The sequence below is a fragment of the Ochotona princeps genome, chromosome 6 (assembly GCF_030435755.1).
Source record: "Ochotona princeps isolate mOchPri1 chromosome 6, mOchPri1.hap1, whole genome shotgun sequence".
Taxonomy (NCBI): Eukaryota; Metazoa; Chordata; class Mammalia; order Lagomorpha; family Ochotonidae; genus Ochotona; species Ochotona princeps.
The window spans coordinates 15,849,413-15,869,742 of record NC_080837.1 but is presented as its reverse complement, the minus strand read 5'-3'; the positions used below and the strand labels follow the sequence as shown (position 1 = coordinate 15,869,742).

The 20,330-nt window shown below is 52.4% G+C and overlaps 1 protein-coding gene across 10 annotated transcripts in view; it reads right to left on the bottom strand.

The window, feature by feature from the left end:
• MEGF11 (multiple EGF like domains 11) overlaps positions 1-20,330 on the bottom strand; it is a 197,641-nt gene that overhangs the window by 169,251 nt on the left and 8,060 nt on the right. The window lies entirely within an intron of this gene.

Here is a 20,330-nt window from a genome sequence, read left to right as displayed (position 1 = left end):
AGATCTGCTCCTGGTCCCCAGCCTTCCTTGCTTTGTAAAGGATTTTCCCAACTGAGCCGTTGGAAGCGGCACAACTGTTATTCCTACATGGAGCAACAGCTTTCAACTTGTTAATGATGCCGGAGCAGACGGCCTGAGTCAGCAGCGCCCGGCACACGACCCAAGGAAATCTCTCTCTGGATCTTTTTTCCCCCATCTAACAGATGCTAGACTTTTTCCAGAAAGACGCATTCCAACTGATTGATTTTTTTTCTTTGGGAAATTGATCCTCACCACCTACGAGCAAAGTAAACATGAGGCTTGGCAAGCTTTTTTTTTTTTAAAGCTCTAACTTAAAAACTTGTTCCTTGATTCTGTCTTGTGATTTGCCCTCCCCAAAGTGACAGTGACCCAGAAGGACATGGTGTCAGTATGGTGGACAGAAGCATGGATGGTGTACACTGCCTTCCCATCATCAAGGCGGTCCTGGGGCAGAGGCAAGGGGTTAACCAGCTGTGCCCCAGCTGGTCCATCCTGGTGGCAGTCCTGGCTGTTCTAATGGCTGCTCCCTTACCTTCAGTTTCACCTGCCCTGCAGTCAGTGAAACACATAGAAAATTGCAGAAAGAACATAACATGTCTTCAATTGCACACTTCTCTAAGCAGCAAAATGAAATCTGAAGCCACCCTGCTCAGCATGGTCTGGGGAGTGAGGATGGGTTACCCGCCCACACCACCTGTGAGTCACTCCTTTGCACAGTCAGTGAGCAGAGCCGCTGTCCTAAGTATGGCAGGTGCAACAGAGACAACAGTCGCGTGATTTGTATTACAATGCATGGTCCCAACTGTGCTATTCTATGATTAGTTACTGCTGCACTTCTTTTGCTGGGCTTGAAGCATAAACTCAGCTTTATCATGCATCTGCAAAGGAAACAACACGCAGGGTACTCAGGGGTTCACAGCACCTATTGGGGGATCTGGGAACTTATCCCCACAGACAAGGGGAGATAACTGTGCTTAGCTTGCACTGTGACCCTAGAACAACAAAAAGGACCCAAGATCACAAAGTCTGGAATTCTCACACAGCTATTTGCTGGAGGGCTCAGCAAGAGACTTCCTGCAAAGTGTTAGAAAGGGAGTGAGCTCCCTGCAGGGGCACCAGAAACCCCAGCTCTTGCTGGACTCAGAGCATTCAGGAGCAAATGGGAATAAATCCCCACTTATAGCATTTGCAGCCCTCGCTGTACCCACGCCAAACCTCTACTGAGATGCTTCGACCAGCAGCAAGCCTGTTGGTCTGTCCCAACCTCACTCATCTGCACGCACATACTCAAGTGAGAATGCCTCTCTGATCACTGGTCCTTTGCACCTGCTGTTCCCTCTGTAACCCACCCCAACATTTCGCCCCTCCCTCTCCCCTGGCTAGCTCATCTCTCCGGTCTCACTTTGATTGCTTCCTACTTTGGCAAGCCATCACTGGCCACTCTCTGTCCATCAGCTGCTCCCTAACACTCACCAAGCCCTTTCACTCATGGCAGAGGCCATAGTCATTGCTTGGTTGGTTTCACTGTCTTTGATACTGAAAGGAGGAGGCTATTTTTCCTTCTCATCGCTGTGTCCTCATGGCCCAGGCTCATGCCAGCACAGGGCAGAAGTCTGCCAGTTCATCACTGAGAGTATGAACAAGCAAATCCACAGAAGTCTGCCCACTAATGAACAGCCTGATGACTAGAAAGTTCTGTGCTTCCCCGGGCTCCAGTATACCCTATCAGAACCTGCATGTGGGACTGCTGAGTCAGCCCCCTCCTACTCTCTGGCCTGTATTTCATTGCAATTCCATCTGACAAGACTTTTCTACTAGGATCTGGAGCAGAGTGTGGGGCTAGAGGTCCAGGGTCCACAGGCCCTGAGCAGGGGGTTGGCTGGGACCAGCAAGGGCACCATTGCACCTGCCTCCCCAGCAGACAGCAACCTGCATGCCTCTGGCTTTACATCTCCATCCTAGGAGAAGGTCAACCTGGAGCTACTTAGCACCAATGACTTAGGGCTTTAAGAAGAATGACATGGTGCCTAGGATGGGGGTGGAGCTGCTGCAGAGGTCACTGTTGTTGTTTTCCTCATCCCACCATCTGCCTTCCCTTCTTCCCAGCATCCTTGCCCAGCCTGGGGACCCCTGGGTTCTCTGAGCGTCTCAAGGATTTGGTGCTTATTGGTCCCTGTCTGAAGCACACCCCTTGCCTGGGGTGAACCAAAGCTGTTTCTCATTGTGCTGTATTTGAGCTTTCCCTGCCTTCCAGAACTTCACTTTCTGCCTTAAAAAGAAGACCTTTGGCACTCCTGGCCTGAGAGGCTAGCGGCCTCTGCCAGGCTCCAGCTCTGTGGTAATTGGCCATGTGGACGGGTCACACTCCTGGCAGAAGAAGCTCAGGAGGGAGGAGACAGACCCCTGAGGCTCACTGTCTGTCATTTCCTAAGTGGGGGAATGCCCCGGTCTTCCCAGGTCAGAGCTTCGAAAAACAGATCTCTCCCCAAGGCAAACCTTCCTCCAATCCAAAGTCAGGCTCCAAGCATTTGTTAACATTTTCAATAACCCTATTTAAATGTTTCATGTTATTTTAATTTTTATTCTTTAAGATTTATTTTATGATTTCTTTGAAAGGCAGAGTTATGGAGAGAGGTGGAGGATAGAAAGGGAGGGATAGGGAGGAAGGGAGAGGGAGGGAGAGAGGGAGAGAGGGAGACAGAGAGAGAATATCTTTCACTTGCTGGTTCATTCCCCCAATAGCCAGGGCTGGACCAGGTCAAAGCCAAGAGCCTGGAACTCTGTTTGGGTGTTGCACATGGGTGGCAGGGGCCCAAGTCCTTTGGCCATCTTTTGTTGCCTTCCAAGGCACATTAGCGGGGAATTGGATTGGAAGTAGAGCAGCCGGGACTCGAATAGGCACTCATATAGGATGCTGGCATCATAGGTGGCATCTCAACCTGATACACCATGACACCAGCCCCTAATGCTATTTTTAAATAAATTGTTTTGAATTTGAGGGACAGAGAGATGGAGACAGAGTTCCCATCTGCTAGCCTACTCCCCTAAATGCCTGTAATGACCACAGGTGGATCAGGCCCAAACTGGGAACTGCTAGTACAATTAGGCACCAATGACCTGAGCCATCAGCACTGCCTCCCAGGGTGGACAGTAGCAGGAAGCTGCAGCCAGAGCTGGGACCAGATGCTTCAATATGGGATGCACATGTCGTAACTGTTAGGCCAAATGCTACACACCTCCTTTAATAACTTTTGTGGTTTTCTTTACATTTATTTGAGAAGAATAGATACAGTCACACCTTCCATCTGCTGAGTCACTCAAAATGTCTGCAATGGCCACAGGCTGAACCTCCCCAAGCCCTAGAGCTAAACTCAATTCAGGCATCCCACATGGATGATAGGGACCTCACTTCTTGAGCCATCACTGCTACCTGCCAGGTGCACTCCAGTAGGAAGCTGGGCTAAGTCTCAAACCCAGGCACTCCAGCCAACACTCCTGTACAGGATGTGGGTACCCCAATCAGCACCTGAACCACACAACCAAACACTTGCCCCAACCATTTTCTTTAAATCACCATTGCTGGCCATGCAATTTCTAAATGGCCAAGTCAGGATTCAAAGCCAAGGCTGGGTGAGATCAGAGGCAGAGCACACCCTGCCTTCTCTCATAGCCCCAACCTGCAAATCTGCTGGATAGAGGGGGTGCTATGAGTACATGGGCTGGGAAGCCCTGACAGCCTTCCAGCAGAGGAGGGAGCCCCCGCGGGGGGGGGGGGGTGAGGCAGTCACAAGATACACCTCACTGTGCAGACAGAGGGCTTGGAAATAGAGCAGGACCAACTATATTCCCTCTCCTCCCAACCTCCACCCCATTCCAGCGATTAGAGTAAGGCAACCTGGTCTAAGGGTGGGCATTATACCAGCCCTGGTGACTTGGAGTCAGGGAGCAGGTGCTGGCTGTCCTGTCCTTCCCGCCCTGTTCCTGAAGGATGCCCTGCCCACCCCACAGCCTCTCTTTGCTCTCCCCCATCCCCTGCTCCAAAGCAGCTGACAGCAAAGAAGCTGGAAGAATGCAGGTGGGACTTTGTCCCCTGCCACACATGTCACCACTCACCCACTCTGTGTCTTTGGAGGAATGCTACATCAATATCCTTGCCATTGAGAAAATGACCAGTCTGTAGGGTCATTCTCTCCTGCACTGCGGATGGCCACAAATGGCCAGAGATAACCTGAGTGTTCATTCCCAAGAGAAAGGACAACTATGTCAGGGTACAGCCATGCCATGAAATACTATGCAGGCACAAAAAAGAACCAGGGAGCTCATCCTATGCTGATACAGGATTTGGGGATTGAGCTAAGTAGCAGCATGAAGATAGGTCAAGGAGCCAGTATCAGGGCATAGCAGGCTAAGCCTCTGTCTGAAGTACTGGGATACCAAATGGGTGATAGTTTGAGTCCTGGCTCCTCTACTTGCAAACCAGTTCCCTGGTAACTTATCTGGAATGCAGTGGCAGACGGCCCAACACCTTATGCCTCTGGATCCACTTGGGAGACCTGGAAGAAGCTCCTGGCTCCTGGCTTTGGATTGGCTTGGCTCCTAATGTGGCCATTTGGGGAGTGCACAAAAAGATGTAACATATCTCTCTCTCTCTCTCTCCTTTCTGTAATTCTGCCTTTCAAATAAATAAATATGTATTTTTTAAAATAAGGTGACAAGACAGGGTGGAGGTAGGCAAGAAGGAAGCAAATGAGGGAGGGAAGGAGAAGGGAGAGAGGAGAAAGGAAGGACTTGAAGACAGACAGCTTCCTAACTTCCTGAGTGCCCAACAATAATGACTCCTCTGGCACAACCACGATCACCACCTTCCCTTTCAAACCTTTCTACACAGTCGGCATGGCAGGCCTGTGATAACTCCCACTTCCCAAAGGGGGTCAATGGGGCTCAGAGATGCAGAGGCACCTGCTTCAGGTCACCACACCTGAGCTGGCCGAGAGCCCAGCTCTCTGGCGTGCTTCAACTCTGGCTCTTGGCATAGCCCTTCTCTCACCCTGTCATATTCCCTCTGCCTGGCTCCTGCAGCTGGCACAATTAATTATCACTGCTGCACAGGGCTGGGAGTGGACTCATCTTACAGGCGGTGCTATCAGCTGCTGGGGTGGGGGGAGTGGGTAAAGACCTCTGTCTGCTCCTCCTTACAGTCCAGAGCCTGGTACAAGAGGGCACCATTCTATAGAACACTTTTCCCCAAGCATCAGAATCAGGGACGGGGTGGTGGTGAAGGAGGGGCATAGGGTGGTGCAGCATGACTGTATGCAGGCAGCGTGGCTGTGTACAGGAAGCCATGGGGTTTGGCGGATCCCTGCTGGCATCAGCAGCCTGGCCATAGCCTCGTGGCTCCCTCCTATGCCCACAAGGGCAGGCCTGAACACAGTCTCCCCAGACCACAGCTAAAGCCTCCCCAAAACTAGACTCCCACTTGGCCGTTCACAGATTCAGAATCACAACGGGCTTGAAAAATTCTTAGAGCATAAAATTCAAAGGCAAATGCACTCTAAGTTTGGAAATACCAGCCTATGAAGCATCTCAAAAAAGTTATTGAAACACACACAGGATGCAAGCTTTACGGGCTCGAAAGATGCTTTACCTCCACACTTGTTTTCTCCTGCACTCCCACCAACAGTTTGCAGTGCCCTCACACATGTCAGCTGATAACAGAGGACCATCTCAACATCTCTGAGGGGAGAATGAACTGCCCGAGGTCGCAGAACAAGCTGAGGACAATGTCACAGCCCGAGAAACCTGTCCATTCATGCCCACTGTGGCTGGGGCACAGGTAGGTCACAGGTAGGTGCCATGGTCCTGGCCCTGAAAAACTCATGTTGAGAGGGGGAGCTGGAGGGCAGCTGGAGTCCAACTCCCACACAGGGGGTGCATGTGGCCCCAGCCTGGCAGCCTCCTGCCCGAGCCTAGCTGTTTGTCCCACACCCATGCTTCAGGCTCTTGCTTACACTGGCTCCAGTCCAGCAGGTGACACCCAGGTCACAGATTCTGTTCTGGTGAGAACCCCCTGGGATATGGCCCCACTCACCTCCTTTGCAGCTCCTTGCCTGCCACTGTCTGATACTGGCTCCTTACCACTTTGTGTTCTTGTCTTACACCCATACAAAACCACCTTCTCGATTTATCTGGGGATGACTGTAGGAAGATTGTGACTTGCCAGGGCTGGGGCCAGCACCTCATCTCTTTTGATTGCTACTAAACATCGAACACCAACCCTGAGCCCAGAGGACAGTTCTGGCTGCCTGAAAGAAGCATAAAGTGACAGATTGTTTGCTGAACAGAAGACACTCCAGTCTGGGAAGCTACAGGAATCACTATCATAGACACCACCCACGAACACCTGTCTGCCAGTCCCCCAGTCCCAGTGTGTGGGGGGTGTATTGCCATGGCTGGCAGGTAACAGCCCATGCCAGGGTCCTACACGCTGATCTCTGAGGTGGGCAGGCTGCTGTGCTTGCCCCAGGGAGGTCAGTGCTTTATCCAGTCCCACACAGACACTAACACAAGTAAGGAAAGCCCAGCAGGGCTGTGCCACCTTCTGTCCTGATCAAGCCAGATTTGTAGCCCTTCCTGTGGTCAACGGGAGGGCAACTGAGGCCAGGAAGGATGCCATTGCGGGTTGTGAGCTGCCCTGGAGAAGGACGTACCTGTCTCCTTCCTTCCTGTCTCTGCAGCGCCTGGCACATAGCCTAGCAAATCAGAGGTGCCGAGAAATCAATATCTCAATCAATAAACGACACTTAGTTTGCAAAAGGAAAGATTGGCCAGGGAATAGGGAGAGAGTCCTTTAAACACTTGAAAAGCTGTTGCGTGGCAGAGAGGTACCTATGCCAGGATCCCTGCTAAAAGCAGTCTACCCCCCACCCACCCTGGCTCCCTTTCCAGGTGGTGAGCTCCCTGACAGGCTCCCTGTTGAGCCTGAACTACTTCTCTCTGTAACCTGGGTCACCAAGTAGAGATCAGCATCCAGAATGGCTCACCCAAGGTCAGCGACCTCTAGGGACCCCTCCAGCCCATCCCAAGCCAAGCCGGAGCTGGTGTGAGCCCCCAACCCCAGGGACATAGAAAGACCAGGCTGTAGGCCCAGGCTTGCTGCTTTGCTGCCCAGCCTTGTGGCCATATGGATCATGGGCCTTGGAGTCACAACCTCCCACACTCAGTTGAGCCCCAGCCATTCCATGGGGGTATTTTGGAGACCAGCAACCTGTCCCCCTTTCTCCCCAGTTGTAGATCCTCTGATCTTCACAGTCCTCTTGGGATATCTTCCCTTCCCTCCCCCAGCCCAGTCAAATTGCACCCTAATCTATACCACTCCACATACCATCCCTCGTGCCCTAGGGGCTCCAGTGCAATGAGAGGGGTCCTGGCTTCAAGGGGGACCCAGCTAGGGGCATGTGTGGCCAGAAAGCTGTTTCCTCTGGCTGGGTAGGCTTTAGGCTGTATTCTATCCCCACTAGCCAAAAAGTGAGGGGTGGGGAGGGGCACTCCAAGAAGAATCTTCTGGAGACCCCGAAATCACCCAGCACAACCTGTCTCACGTGAACATTGCTGGCTGGTCAACAAGAGGGATGTTGAGAGGTCCTGAGAGGTGATGCTGCCTCTTTCCTAGGACGTATGCCCTCTACCACATTCAGAAGTCTGCACCTGGGCGGGGTTGGCACGGCCTCTGGGAGACAGCCTTGACATGGGAGTCAGGCAAACTTCCATATTAGCCTCATCCGTGTCTCTCAGATGGCTGGCTCCCTGCTTGACTGTTCTCAGGGATTCCGTTTCAGCACCTGTGAGCTGGGAAGAGTAGAGCCCACAAAGAGTGGTGTTGTGTGTGAGGAGGTGGCCCGGGACTAGCGTACCCCATGGTCTTGACCTCGTACTTCTCAGCTCCGCTCCCTGGACTTGCAGGGCTGGCTCCATGAAGTCGCCCATAAGCAGAGAAAAGAGTCATCACTTAGAATCAGGCACACACTCAGATGGATTTATCCTCTGGAGAAGAGGGCCACTGCGGGGAAAGGATATTAACGGCTGCAGCCAACCAGAAGTCCCTCATCACCTTTAATTCTCCCCCAGGGAGCCTGTCCAGGTTGAGTTATCTTCAGTGAGGAGGAAGCACAGCACTGGCCCTTTTAACCTAACACGGATCATAGAGCAGAGAAAATATAACAGCCCCAAACCACTAAACGCCTTCATCTGGATCTTCCCAGCCCTGCCGAAGGGGCGAGTGGAGACTGCACCAAAAGCAATGGCCGAAAGTAATTTCTGGAGGAAGTGCAAGGCCCGCCTGCCTGGTGGAGGCAGTGGGGATCCCTGGAGCAGTCAGGGAGCTTAGGAGATAGTCACTGAGTTAGAGTTGTTTTGGTTTTTGGCTTTTTTGAGATGGCGATAGAAAACAGTCAGGGCACCAGAACTCGGGACCACTTCCCCCACCCTCTGCCTTGACAGCCGCACACAAGCGTGAAAGTTGCAAATCTTGTCATTCACCCAGATGGCAGGAGTTCCCCCAGAGGCAGCTGCCACATCGCTGGACCATCTGGCTCCCCCGGCTCAGCACCCCATGCAGGGAAATAAAAGCATGTCCCACCTACATAGCTGAGAGCATCCCCGATGCTTAGCAGGTGATTAAGACTTCCTGGGCCATGGTTTAAAGTTTCCCACACACGGGTGCCTATGAGCAAAGCATGCCAGCCTGGACCTCGACCCAGGGAAGATAGATGGAGGCTGCGTGGAAACTAGCTCACCCTCACTCCATGCATTGGGCAGGTGCAGACCTCAGCCCACCCTGACAGGATCTGGCACTTGGGGCTAGAGATGACCTTGAGAGGTCACATTGCATGCTGTGACACAGAAGTGACTCAGCCCTGACAGAGTGAGACAGATGCACACCTTCTCTCCATGAGAGTTGTAAAGGTGATAAGCCAGTGCCAGTCGGACCAACTGACACTGAAAAACCACCCAACAACACTGCCTGACGCAGACACTTCCAGCCACAGGTGGGCTGGGCCTCGGAGGCCCCTTCTGGTGTCCTGAGTCATCTTTTCTTACTGAACCCCCATCTCTGCTGTCTGGGAGGGAATGTTTGCTCTCGCAGAGCAAACCAGAGCTGAGTTCCAGCATCACATGTCTGCGATGTGGACCATGAACCTGATCATCTGGATGTGTTATTCACTCTGACCGTTTCCAACAGGTGCTTCAGGATGTGGGTGAGGTGAAAGGGGATATTGTATGTTCCACCTCCCAACCCTGCGTGCTTACACACACAATCCTCCTTCCCAGATCTGAAGACTGTGACTCCATTTGACCTTGGCCTACCTGAGCAGCTCTCTGTGCACCATCCTGACACACAGAACAAGCTCTGGCATTTATTGTTAAGTGCTTACTGTATGCCAATCACTAGGCTGGCAAGAGTGTGGGCAGGGCTGCTAGAAAAGGCTCAAAGTTTGGGCTAGGGTCCAAGGTGTCTTCACACAGTGTGAGCATTGGTGACATGGAGACCCTGGCCGGGGTCAGAGGGGACCCCCACGGGTGGACCTCGCAGTCCTGGCTTCTTCCACATCTGGGCCCAACACCCAGCTCCTCCACATCGCCAAGTTTCACTCCGACCTTAGTCCAAGGGAAGTTCTGCCACTGTCAAATCATCCTGTAGGGGTAGAGGGGGGACCCACTCACCCTCTCCTGGCAAGGGTCATTCCCTCCTGCCTCCCTGCGTTGAGGCCCTTATCTGGGATGACCCCTTGGTTGGGCTATTTCTTCCTGGGCTGTATTCCCAACAAGCTGGGTGGGGCATCCACAGTTTTTCCCACACACCTCTTGGTGCAGGTGGGGAGAGTAGAAGAATGGGTCGTCTTCTGTGACAGATGAGCATTTCGCTTTCAGTCCCCAGGGCGGATGTTGCATCCACTCAGTCACACAGGAAGAGCTCTGTGTCTACTCAGTATCTTGCCTGACAACATTAAGGTGACCTCATGGCCCCCAGGGGGTGGTTCCACGCTGGAAGGCTCAGTAACCACGTCCTTCCCAGTGCCAGTGCTGGCTCAGGAGCAAACTCACACACAGCAAATGTTGCTTCATGCCTCAGGACCCTGGAAGCCCCTCCAACCGAAACAGTCCCAGCAGGCGCCAGATGGCCCTGGACTTCGGGGCCGAAGGCCTCCGCATGATGCCAACCTGGCAGCCAGCAGACAGCGGTGCCCCCACCCCCACCCCAAACCCGGATCTTGCCGCTAGGGCTTGCGTGCCGAGATGCAATTACAGACAGAGGAGTCTGTGCACGGATGAGAAGGAAACAAGAGCGACCACTCAGAGGAAGCCAGAGCTGTTCCCGGGGCTTGCACCTGCTCCGTGGGCTTCTCATCAGGCTGGAGGAAGAGAAAAGCAGGAGGAGGAAGGGGGTTGGGGGCTGCCCCTACTCCCTGCCAGCATCAATCGCCCCGGAGTGCTTTATGGGAGCCCATTGTGCAAAAAACAAGATTAAAAGGGACGCACAGAACAAAGCAGCAGGCTTTCTAACAAAGGTCCCTCCACTTAGTAAATTAGGAGTTCTTTCTACCTGACACAGTTTCCAAGAGAACTCTTCAATTACTGCGCACGCCGGCGGGGCCGGGCCACAAAAGGTCCAGCCAGTGACTTTATTCTCCAGGCCACAAGCAGGCACTGAAATGGTTTTATGTAATAGAGATACTAATCTAGTCCATATAATTCCAAGCATCCTTTACGGAGACTTGAAGGGCGTCAGAGCCTGGCGGGCAGTGGTGGTGGCAGCAGTGGTTTCCAGGAGTTTTTCTGCAGCTTCTGCATTTACCTTTGCCAAAAGCTTAGCCATGCAAACACAGCCCCGTAAATCACGCTTGTTGCTAATTTACTATCAGTCCACCACAGTCTGTTTGGTGTCTGGGCCCTGCTGGATAAACGGAGGCCAGGTTATGGTGCCTTCCACTTGGCAAGGTCCAACGGGAGGGGGCTGCCTGTAAGTGGGGGCCACCCTGGCTGCCAGTTATCCCATTCTGTCTCTAAGGGTACAAGGTCAAGGTAACCAGTGACAAGGGTGGGCATTTATCAGGCCTGGGAAGGGAGGAGGCCTCGCTGGCTTTTGTCCTTGGCTACAGGTCAGGGTATGAGACTGATGGGACTGTGGCTTCCTGCTTTGGCCTCCCCTCTGCCCCTGCCCAATCAGGAACAAAGCAGGGATTCTGGCTCCCCTGGTGACAGTTCAGCAGCATACTTGTTGGGGAGGAGGAGGGGAAAGGAATGTGTGAAAGGTTAAGTCCCAGGAGAAGCGCAAACTCTCCGAGCTGCCCACCAGCATCAGGCACGTGGGGTATGGGGTGTGTCCTGAAGAGCTGGCATGGAATGTACATGCATAGCAAGCTGCACATGGAACACGAATGTGTCCACATGTAAGAGGCTCTGTTTACATAACGCTTATGAATAAACCTGGGACTGTGAAACAGCAAAAGCTAATGCTCCCATAGCTCTTACCATGTGCCTGGAGCCTCTGACCTCTTCCAGACAATAATTTTTTTTAATCCTCACCTCAGCACTGTGAAGAAGAGACGGTTGCTCTCACGTTTTACAGTCCAGCAAACTGAGGCACCAAGAAGTAAAATGAGTTGCTGCAAGTCATACAGGCAGGTGGCTACAGTCTGGGTCTGGGACCCACGCCCTTAACCTTTATGTTGTCAGGGCTGGCATTGTGGTTCAACAGGCTAATCCTCTACCTGCTTACCCCAGCATCCCATTAGGGCATCAGTTTATGTCCTGGCTCTGGGGAGGAGGTGAGCTGCCTGGGCACCGAGAGCTATAAGAGGCACCTGGACATCTGTCCAAGGGAAGGCAGGCAGGCAGGCAAGGGCCATGGGAGACCCTGTGAGCTGCTGAGGCAGTGGGGACAGGGGCTGCGCAGGCTTCCTGTACACAGAAGAAACCTGGAGGCTGGTGTGGAGGGGGACAGTGTGAGAGGGGTCTGGCCACATGGGGCATGCGCTACCCCCAGCATCAGCAAATGGCAGGTGCCAGTCCTCAGCCAGGGAACAGCCTCTGGGGAGTGTCCAGAGAGGAAGTGGCACTTCAGGCAGGGACAGCCAAGCTCTTTTGCAGGCCTACACTGGCCTGGGGCACCAGAGGAATGGACACTCGTGAACACCACTGTGTCTGGCACTGCGTGGGGCCACCCCATCTGTCCTCTGGAGAGTCCACATGGGTGGACTCCCTCCCAGAGGTGCAGGAAGGCCAGGCAGAGAAGCTCGATGCATAGCCAGCCAGACCCCAGCTCTCCTGCATGGTCAGAAACCACATCACAACAGTGCCAGCTTTTCACGGCCTCATCAGATCTGGATGAGGTCCCGACCCCACCCTGCTCTCTGCTCTCCTCATCCCTTCTGTTCCCTCTTGCTTTGATATGGGATGAGGGTAGCTGTGTACCAAGCACTAACTGCATCAGGCTGGCTCCCAAATGTCATACTCAGAGTCATGCATTTACTGCTCACATCAGCCCACTCGGTAGATGCTTCACAAGGTCCCATTTTACAGATGAGGACACTGAGGCATAGAGAGGTAAGATCACATACTCACAGCTGGTAGAGGGGGCCAGAGTCATTCTCTCTTGGGGTAAGGGGGTTTTAAGGTTCTGTCTTAACCACTGCCTACCTCTCATGCCCCTTGCAAGTTTCCCCGTTCAGACTCAGCTTGGACCTACTCTCCTCCAGGGGGGATTCCCCGAAGTCTCTCCCCTCTTCCATGCCCCATGGAGCTACCTGCTTCTCCCTGGTTGCTGAGGATTTTCAGGACAAGCCTGTCATTCACTTACTCATTCACTCTTCCATTCAATAATAGTTCTGCAGCAGGCACTTGACCTTGGGGATAGGCCCGGAGCAGATGTGGCACCTGCTAGAGAAACTCACTTCTGAGGGCTGGGTGGGGGAAGGGTGGTCAGCAAGGCACAAAGCAGTCTGTGTGCTAATAGCATAGCTACAGAGCCAGAGAGGCATGTGCTGGAGGAAGAGGTGTGCAGCTCCCAAACACGGGGTATCTGGGGGCAGCAGGAAGGGTCTCAGATGGATGCTGGCAGGAACAGGAATCCACAGGGACCACCAGGGACTATGAGAGCCCAGGTGCTCATTCAACAAGGATGAACCTGACCAGCACTGATGAGCAGACAAGAACAAACCAGCATCAGTAATCAAGGCTCTCACTGTAGAAGCAGGAACTGGCATCAGGGTTAGACACCTCCCAGCCAGGGACCTGGGAGACTGGCTGGCCTAAGCCATCACCTGCAGCTCAGCCAACTGTGAATACTCCACACCAAAGTGATAAGGCCACGGGCAGGGCCTGGGTCATGGTTGCTGCACCAACTGTGTCCAGTCTCCTGATCCCGTCCCATACACATGCACACCAACCTGGTGGCATCCTGGACCACTAAGTCGATCTGCACCTACCCTGCATTGAGACCCCTCCCATTGGACCATGTATTCCTAAGCCATAGTAGTAATAACAATGCAGGGACAGACGGATGGACAGATATTGTTCTTGTAGGCACTCAAGCTCAGAACCAGGTGTTGGTGCCCCTTGGGGTGGCAGCAGCTAGCCAGATACCCCAGGGATCCTCTCAGAGGGTAGGGAGAGTAGCTGACACCCACCCACTCCTTCCCCCTCCACCCATTCCTGTACCCCCTTGGCACCTTGGTCTGGTATCTCCCAGAGCCCACCTTAGCAAACTGCTCAAGTCACACCAGGGCATTGTCAGTCCCCCTCCTCTTACTTCCAAGTGCCTCCCCCACCCTCTTGGGTGAACCCCTCCTCCACTTCCAGGCACAGGACCCCTTTGTCCCAGGAGGGGGTCTGCAGGATTTGAAGTTGCATGGATCTGAATTCCTCGTCTGCCACTTGTCCACATAATGCCACGTAGCACACCTGAGCTCATTTTCTCTTCTGTGGTGGGTGATGGGGGACCCGTGTGGGGACAATCACTGGATATGACCCCCTTTTTTGTGGCATTACCACTGCATAAAATGGCATGAGAGCCCCACTGTTCCATGCAGGTTGAAATAGGCCAGCTCCATGAACACGGCAAAAGGCGCTGCCCAGGTATCCCCCAAAATACCATAGGAAGCAAAATACTTAGGAAGCAGCTGGCTCTAGGGGAGAAAGGTGACTTGCACAAGGCGGCAACTGCAGGAGCTAGGGAGCCCAGAAACAAGGCTGCTGTACCCCCTCCCTGCCCCAACTCACCCTGGGAGTCAAGGATTCAACACCTACACAAAGGCGGACTTGGCCTTGGGAGCTGCCAGCTCCATGTAGGAGAACCTTGAAAATGCCGCCCACCAGCCTTGGCATAAACAAAGGGATTCTGTAAGGGAAAAACAAGGTCTCCGACAAGAAACAAACAACTCAGCAGAGGGACATTGGGGTCCCAGCCTAATGGGGAGAGGGGCTCCTTAAGGGGCAATGAAAAGGCTTTGCAACAAAAAGATGAATTTTTGTAAAGATCTATTCACTGTATTTGAAAGACAGAATTTATAGAGATCTCCCATCTACTGGATCATTCCCTAGATGTTTGGAATAAGACTGGGCCAGGCCACAAAACCAGGATCCTGGAGCTTCTTCTGGGTCTCTCACGTAGATGCAGGGGCCTAAAGACTTGGGCCATCTTCCACTCCTTTCCCAGGCACATAAGCAAGGAGTTGGATCATAAAACGAACAGGCAGAACTTGAACTGGTACACATCCATTGTGGATAGCAGCTTAACCCATTGTGTTGCAATACCAACCCCCAAAAGAGGTGATATTTGCATATCACATGCTGCCTCTGGACAGCATGGCTATGTTGTGTGCAGTCCCGGGCATGGGGAGGAAAAAGAGACCCAAGCATCCACAGGCCACCTCAACTGAGACTCGGCAGGTATGTCAGACAGGAGAAAGATTACTTTATGAATGTGGGCTAATCGAGCTAACAGTTCAAGACAGAACAACTGGAAAAAGACCATAAAAGAAATATATTTAAAATAATTAAAGCAATAAAAGGAGGAACACAATTCACAATGAAAGAAAAGGACACTCCAGAAAGAACATGTAAGGAGGACCAATAAAACTCCAAGGTATGAAACACTGAAATGAAGACCTCAACAGACTGGGCTATGAGCAGAGCTACGGATCTGAAAAATGCATCAGAGAAACCCATTCAGGGCCTGGAATGGAGAGAGAAAGGGACAGGAAACGGGAGGTCAGGAGACACTGGATGGAAGGAGCAGGCCCAGCACATGAGAGCTGCGATGGAGAACTGATGGCAGACAGAGCCAGAGACTTTTGGAGAGATATGACTGAGAATTTTCTAGAATCCATGAGGCCCTGAACCTTTAGCTTGAAGAATATACATTCCTCGGGCCCGGCAGTATGGCCTAGCGGCTAAAGGCCTCGCCTTGAAAGCCCCGGGATCCCATATGGGCGCCAGTTCTGATCCCGGCAGCTCCACTTCCCATCCAGCTCCCTGCTTGTGGCCTGGGAAAGCAGTTGAGGACGGCCCAATGCATTGGGACACTGCACCCACGTGGGAGACCTGGAAGAGCTTCCAGGTTCCCGGCATCGGATCGGCGTGCATCAGCCCGTTGCGGCTCACTTGGGGAGTGAATCATCAGACGGCAGATCTTCCTCTCTGTCTCTCCTCCTCTCTGTATATCTGGCTGTAATAAAACGAATAAATCTTAAAAAAAAAAATATGCATTCCTCAGAAAAACGTTCAAATAACTCCACACCCAGGCACATCCCAGTGACATAGCACAGTCCTGTGACACCGGGACACAGAAGGACAGCACCTTCACAGGGCTCCAAGAAGCTTTGGCAGCTGTGCCAGCCACATTGGCACCTTTGCGGAATGTTGAGAGCACTACACAAATGCCCAGCCCTAAGATGGTGGCTGGTTCAAGGCCAGGAGGCAGCAGGAAGACAGGAGGTCACAGGTGAGGCAGATCTGCCTCCTTTCCAGGGCCTGGCCAGTCAGGTAGCACCCAGTGGACCCACAGGAATGCAAGTGATGGGAGTGAGAGCTGAGGCTGCTATGGCAATGAATGTGGCTGTTGTCATCTCTAAGGCTAGCCTGTCTTTGCAATTTTTTGGAGCATGGAGAGTATAACTGTTTTAGCTGCTTCTGTGATTTCTGACTGAAGGAATTGGGAATGCTTTCATTAGAGAAGGATGCTTTTGATTGTTGTCTCATTATTTATAGAATTATGGAGTCTGTAGTTGTGGGGGGATTCTGTATTTGGGATTTCTGTTTTGGAAGTTTTTTTCCCTAGTGGCCTGTTTTCCCGTTAGATGATGGGTGGTTTGTGTAAGTGAAAAATGTGATGAGAATGTGCTACTAGTTGGTGGATGATCGCATGTGCCTTGACCTTGGAGTCCTGGCTGTTGCTCCATAACTACTGTTAAAGAGTGAATAATGGCTTGCTCAGAATTATCTTTTGAGACGCCTGCTTAGCCTTGAAGTGCAGACAGAGTGACCAAATGACTGTACATGCCCCCTGAATCATGAAGAAAAAACAAAATAATTAGTTACTTGTGCAGAGGCTTGTGAGGTGTCTGAGTAAATAAAAAGGACAGCCTTTTCTTGGGCTGTGTAAAAGATCATGTAAGAATGTGTGCAAGATCATGTAAGAATGTGTGCAAGATTATGCAAGAATGGGTGAGACCATGTAAGAACGGGTGAGACCAGGTGAGAACATGCAAGAACGCACCAAGTGTCAGTGTCTGTGTCTTTCTTTATCGCCGACTCCACGCACCCTTCCCGAGCTCCAAACTCTCGGCTGGAGCTGGACTCCGGCAGCGGAAGGAGCAAGAGTAAGAGAGATGATCGTGTGTGGGATCACCCGAGACCCTTCTAGAAGGATGAAGCTGACCCAAGCAGAGCTGATGAGCAGAGACATGAGTCATTGCATGGGGTCAATGTCAATGTCAATCATACCTGCAAGAGCAACAACAGAACAGGGGTCCCTAAGCCACAGTACTTGCACAGGGAGCTCCCTGGATCAAAATCAGATCTGTGTGGCAACTCTCCTGGATCTGCAGCCTCCATACATAGATGATCCCCATGGAGGTTGAACCCTGAGCAGCCCTTAGTTGTGCTGGCCCAGCCCTCATGTGCACACCTGGAATTTGTGGTTGATCCTTCATTTCTGGGTGGACCCCTCCCAGCTGTAGGTAGATGCTAGCATTTCAAGTTCAGAAGACACAAATGGAAATTCTGGGGGCTTGAACTTTGCTGGGAGGTAAAGGGGGAGAACTGACCTCAGGGAGAAGGGAACTGGGCCAGGGGTTAATGGACCCCACTCCTCGATAGCTCTCCTCCTCCATCAGTTGGTTAGTCCATCAGCACTGCCTTCTCCCAACCGGAGCAGGCCTGCGCAATGGGCGACTGCACCTGTTCCACAGCCTGCCGGCCCTCTCTGCCCAGCACAGGCCCTAGGTCTCCAAAAGGCCTCTTGGTTCAGCAGTGGCAGGAATGGGCCCAGGCTGCACAGTCAAGGTCTCTACTCCCAAAGCCTCTGAATCAGAGTGAGGCTGGATTCAGAAGGAGCCCCTGCGTGTAGCCCTCACTACCAGTTCTCCCTTCCCCCTGAGTACCCTGATGCCTCCAAAGCCCAGGCAGGACTGGCTGCTCCCTGTCCCGCCCTCCTATCCTAAGGCGTAGGAAAAAGAAACCACCACCCACTCATCAAGGGTTGACTCATCTCCCTCCAAAGTTGCTGTCTTCCAGCTTGCTCCAGTTCCCAGAACACAGCCTTACTTGGAGGTAAGGGTTTATAGGGATGGTCAAGGCATCAGGCAGTAACAAGACAAACCCTGGGGCAGCACTAAACCTGGTATTCAAAACACCATTTGGGTTGCCTACATCTTGTAATGGAAGGCCTGGATTTGATTTCCAGGTCCTGATCCTGGTTTTGTGTTAATGCACACCCTGGGAGGCAGCAGCAGCAATGGCTCAAGTAATTAATTGGGTCCCTGTTACTCATGTGGGAGACTTAGACTAAGTTCCCGGCGTTTGGCTTCAACCCCAAGCCTAATCTCAATTATTGTAGGGATTTGCAAAATGAAGCAAGATAGGAACTAATTCTATTTCTTTCCCTCCCAAATAAATGAATATTAAAAAAAAAGAATTCAGGGCCTGGCACAGTAGCATAGTGGCTGAATCCTCACCATGCATGTCTTGGAATCCCATATGAGTGCTGGTTCTAATCCCGGCAGCCCTACTTCCCGTCCAGCTCCCTACTTGTGATCTGGGAAAGCAGTTAAGGACGGCCCAAATCCTTGAGACCCGCATGGGAGACCTGGAAGATGCTCCAGGCTCCCTGCTTTGGATTGGCTTAGCTCCAGCTGTTGCAGCCACTTGGGGAGTGAGTTAGCAGATGGAAGATCTTTCTCTCTATATTTGACTTTCCAATAAAAATAAATAAATCTATTTTTTTAAAAAAAGGAATAAACACACATCCACGTGTGCACACACATGTGTGTGCATGCACACAAAGTCTTCCATGAGAAGACTGGAGTTACACTGCCACAGGCTGAGGTCCTCCCAGGAGCCAGGGGGAAGCCTGGAACAGATCCATCCTTCAGAAGGACACAGCCCTGCCTACTCCTTCACCTTGATCTTCTGACCTCTAGAATGGAACCAGTAAACTGCTGTTGAGGCAACCCAGCCCCTGGTGTTTTGCAATGGCCACCTAGAACATTGCCTCACCTGCCAGCCTACCCCTCCTCTTCATGGTTCAGATCTGTCCACCGTGGTCAGGCCCTCCTTCTTACTGTCCATAGAGTCCAAGTCCACCTTCATGTCTTTGCTGATGGAGCTTCACTCCCGCTCCCCCTAAAGGCATCATTCCACCCCACCCCTGGGCCAGCTCCAAGCCCCTCAGAGCCTCCTGAAGACCATGGTTCACTGAATCCTCCTTGCTTGAGCCCATCAATCCCCATCCAGTCTTCCCCTCATGGTCTGGGTCCCCTTTCATGTTTGTTTTCATGTCCAACATTTTCCTCTTTTGACAATACCACTCATGCCAGATTGAGACCCACCCCCCTCTCTTCACTTGATTTCCCTCCACAAAGACCCTACCTGCAGATAACATCAACATTGTGAGGCCCTGGGAGCTAGGAATCGGGGAAGGGAGCACCATTTATCTTCTAATATGAGTGCTAAGGATGTTTTACTGCTTAGCACAGAAAATATATCTGGAAACTCCTTCCCATTGGCCACTCTTAAACACACACACACACACATACACACCAAATGCCTTGGCCATATGATCTAGGAGTATGTATTTCCCCTGGGTGGGCTGCTCATTTAGTAAAGTGTGTTTTGACCCTTCCTGGCTCCCTACCCATCAAAGACACACTCCACACACACACACCCCCCAGCCAGTGGCATGAGACCAGCACAGTGTATGGCAACCTTAAGCAGCTACACAACCTTTCCATCACCAATCTTTAGAGAGGGATGCTCAACTATCTGAAACTTGGAGTGAAATCCCCGGAGAGAGATACTCGAGGCTCTAGCATGTTATTCCCAGATCCACCCCTCCCAGCATCAGAGTTTTTCTCCCAGGGCCTTACTTTGCTCACCTGTAAACTGGGAATAATCATGAACACCCCTTGTGGTGCTTCACTTATTCCCACAAGCACCCAATGCCTGTAATAGCCAGAGCTGGGCCTGGCTGCAGCCAAGAGCCCAGAGCTCCATCCAGGTCTCCCATGGAGCCCTCATCAGCTGCTGCCCAGGCTATGCTTCAGCAGGCAGCTGGACTGGAGGCAGGCACAGAGTTATGGGCTGTAGACCTCCCAAGCAGCACCTTGGGTCCAGCAGCACCATGAGTGGGCCATAGCAGGTGTCGAGTAAGTACTGTCTTGAAGTCCCCTTCTAGAACATTCTCTGTGTCCTGAACCAGCCCTGTGAGCTGGGCTGTGAGCTCCCTGAGGGCAGCCACCAGGCATCACCCTTGGACCCCTGCATCTCCCACAGGGACACACTGAGTGGCTGAGCATGAGCACACAGCACAGAGGAACAGAGAGATGCTCAAGCCCAGGCCTGAGGCCCCTGCATCTCAGAACCCAGAGTGCCCTACACTCTCCTCCCAGGCACACTGTCTATCCTGAATTTGGCTTAGACAGGCTTGCGGCCAGCAGTGTGGCCTGCAGTGCTGGGCAGTTACATAAGGACCAGGCCGGGAGGTCATGCGCTTTCTCCTTGGTCAGCAAGGCTGAGCCGAGCCACCAGGACAC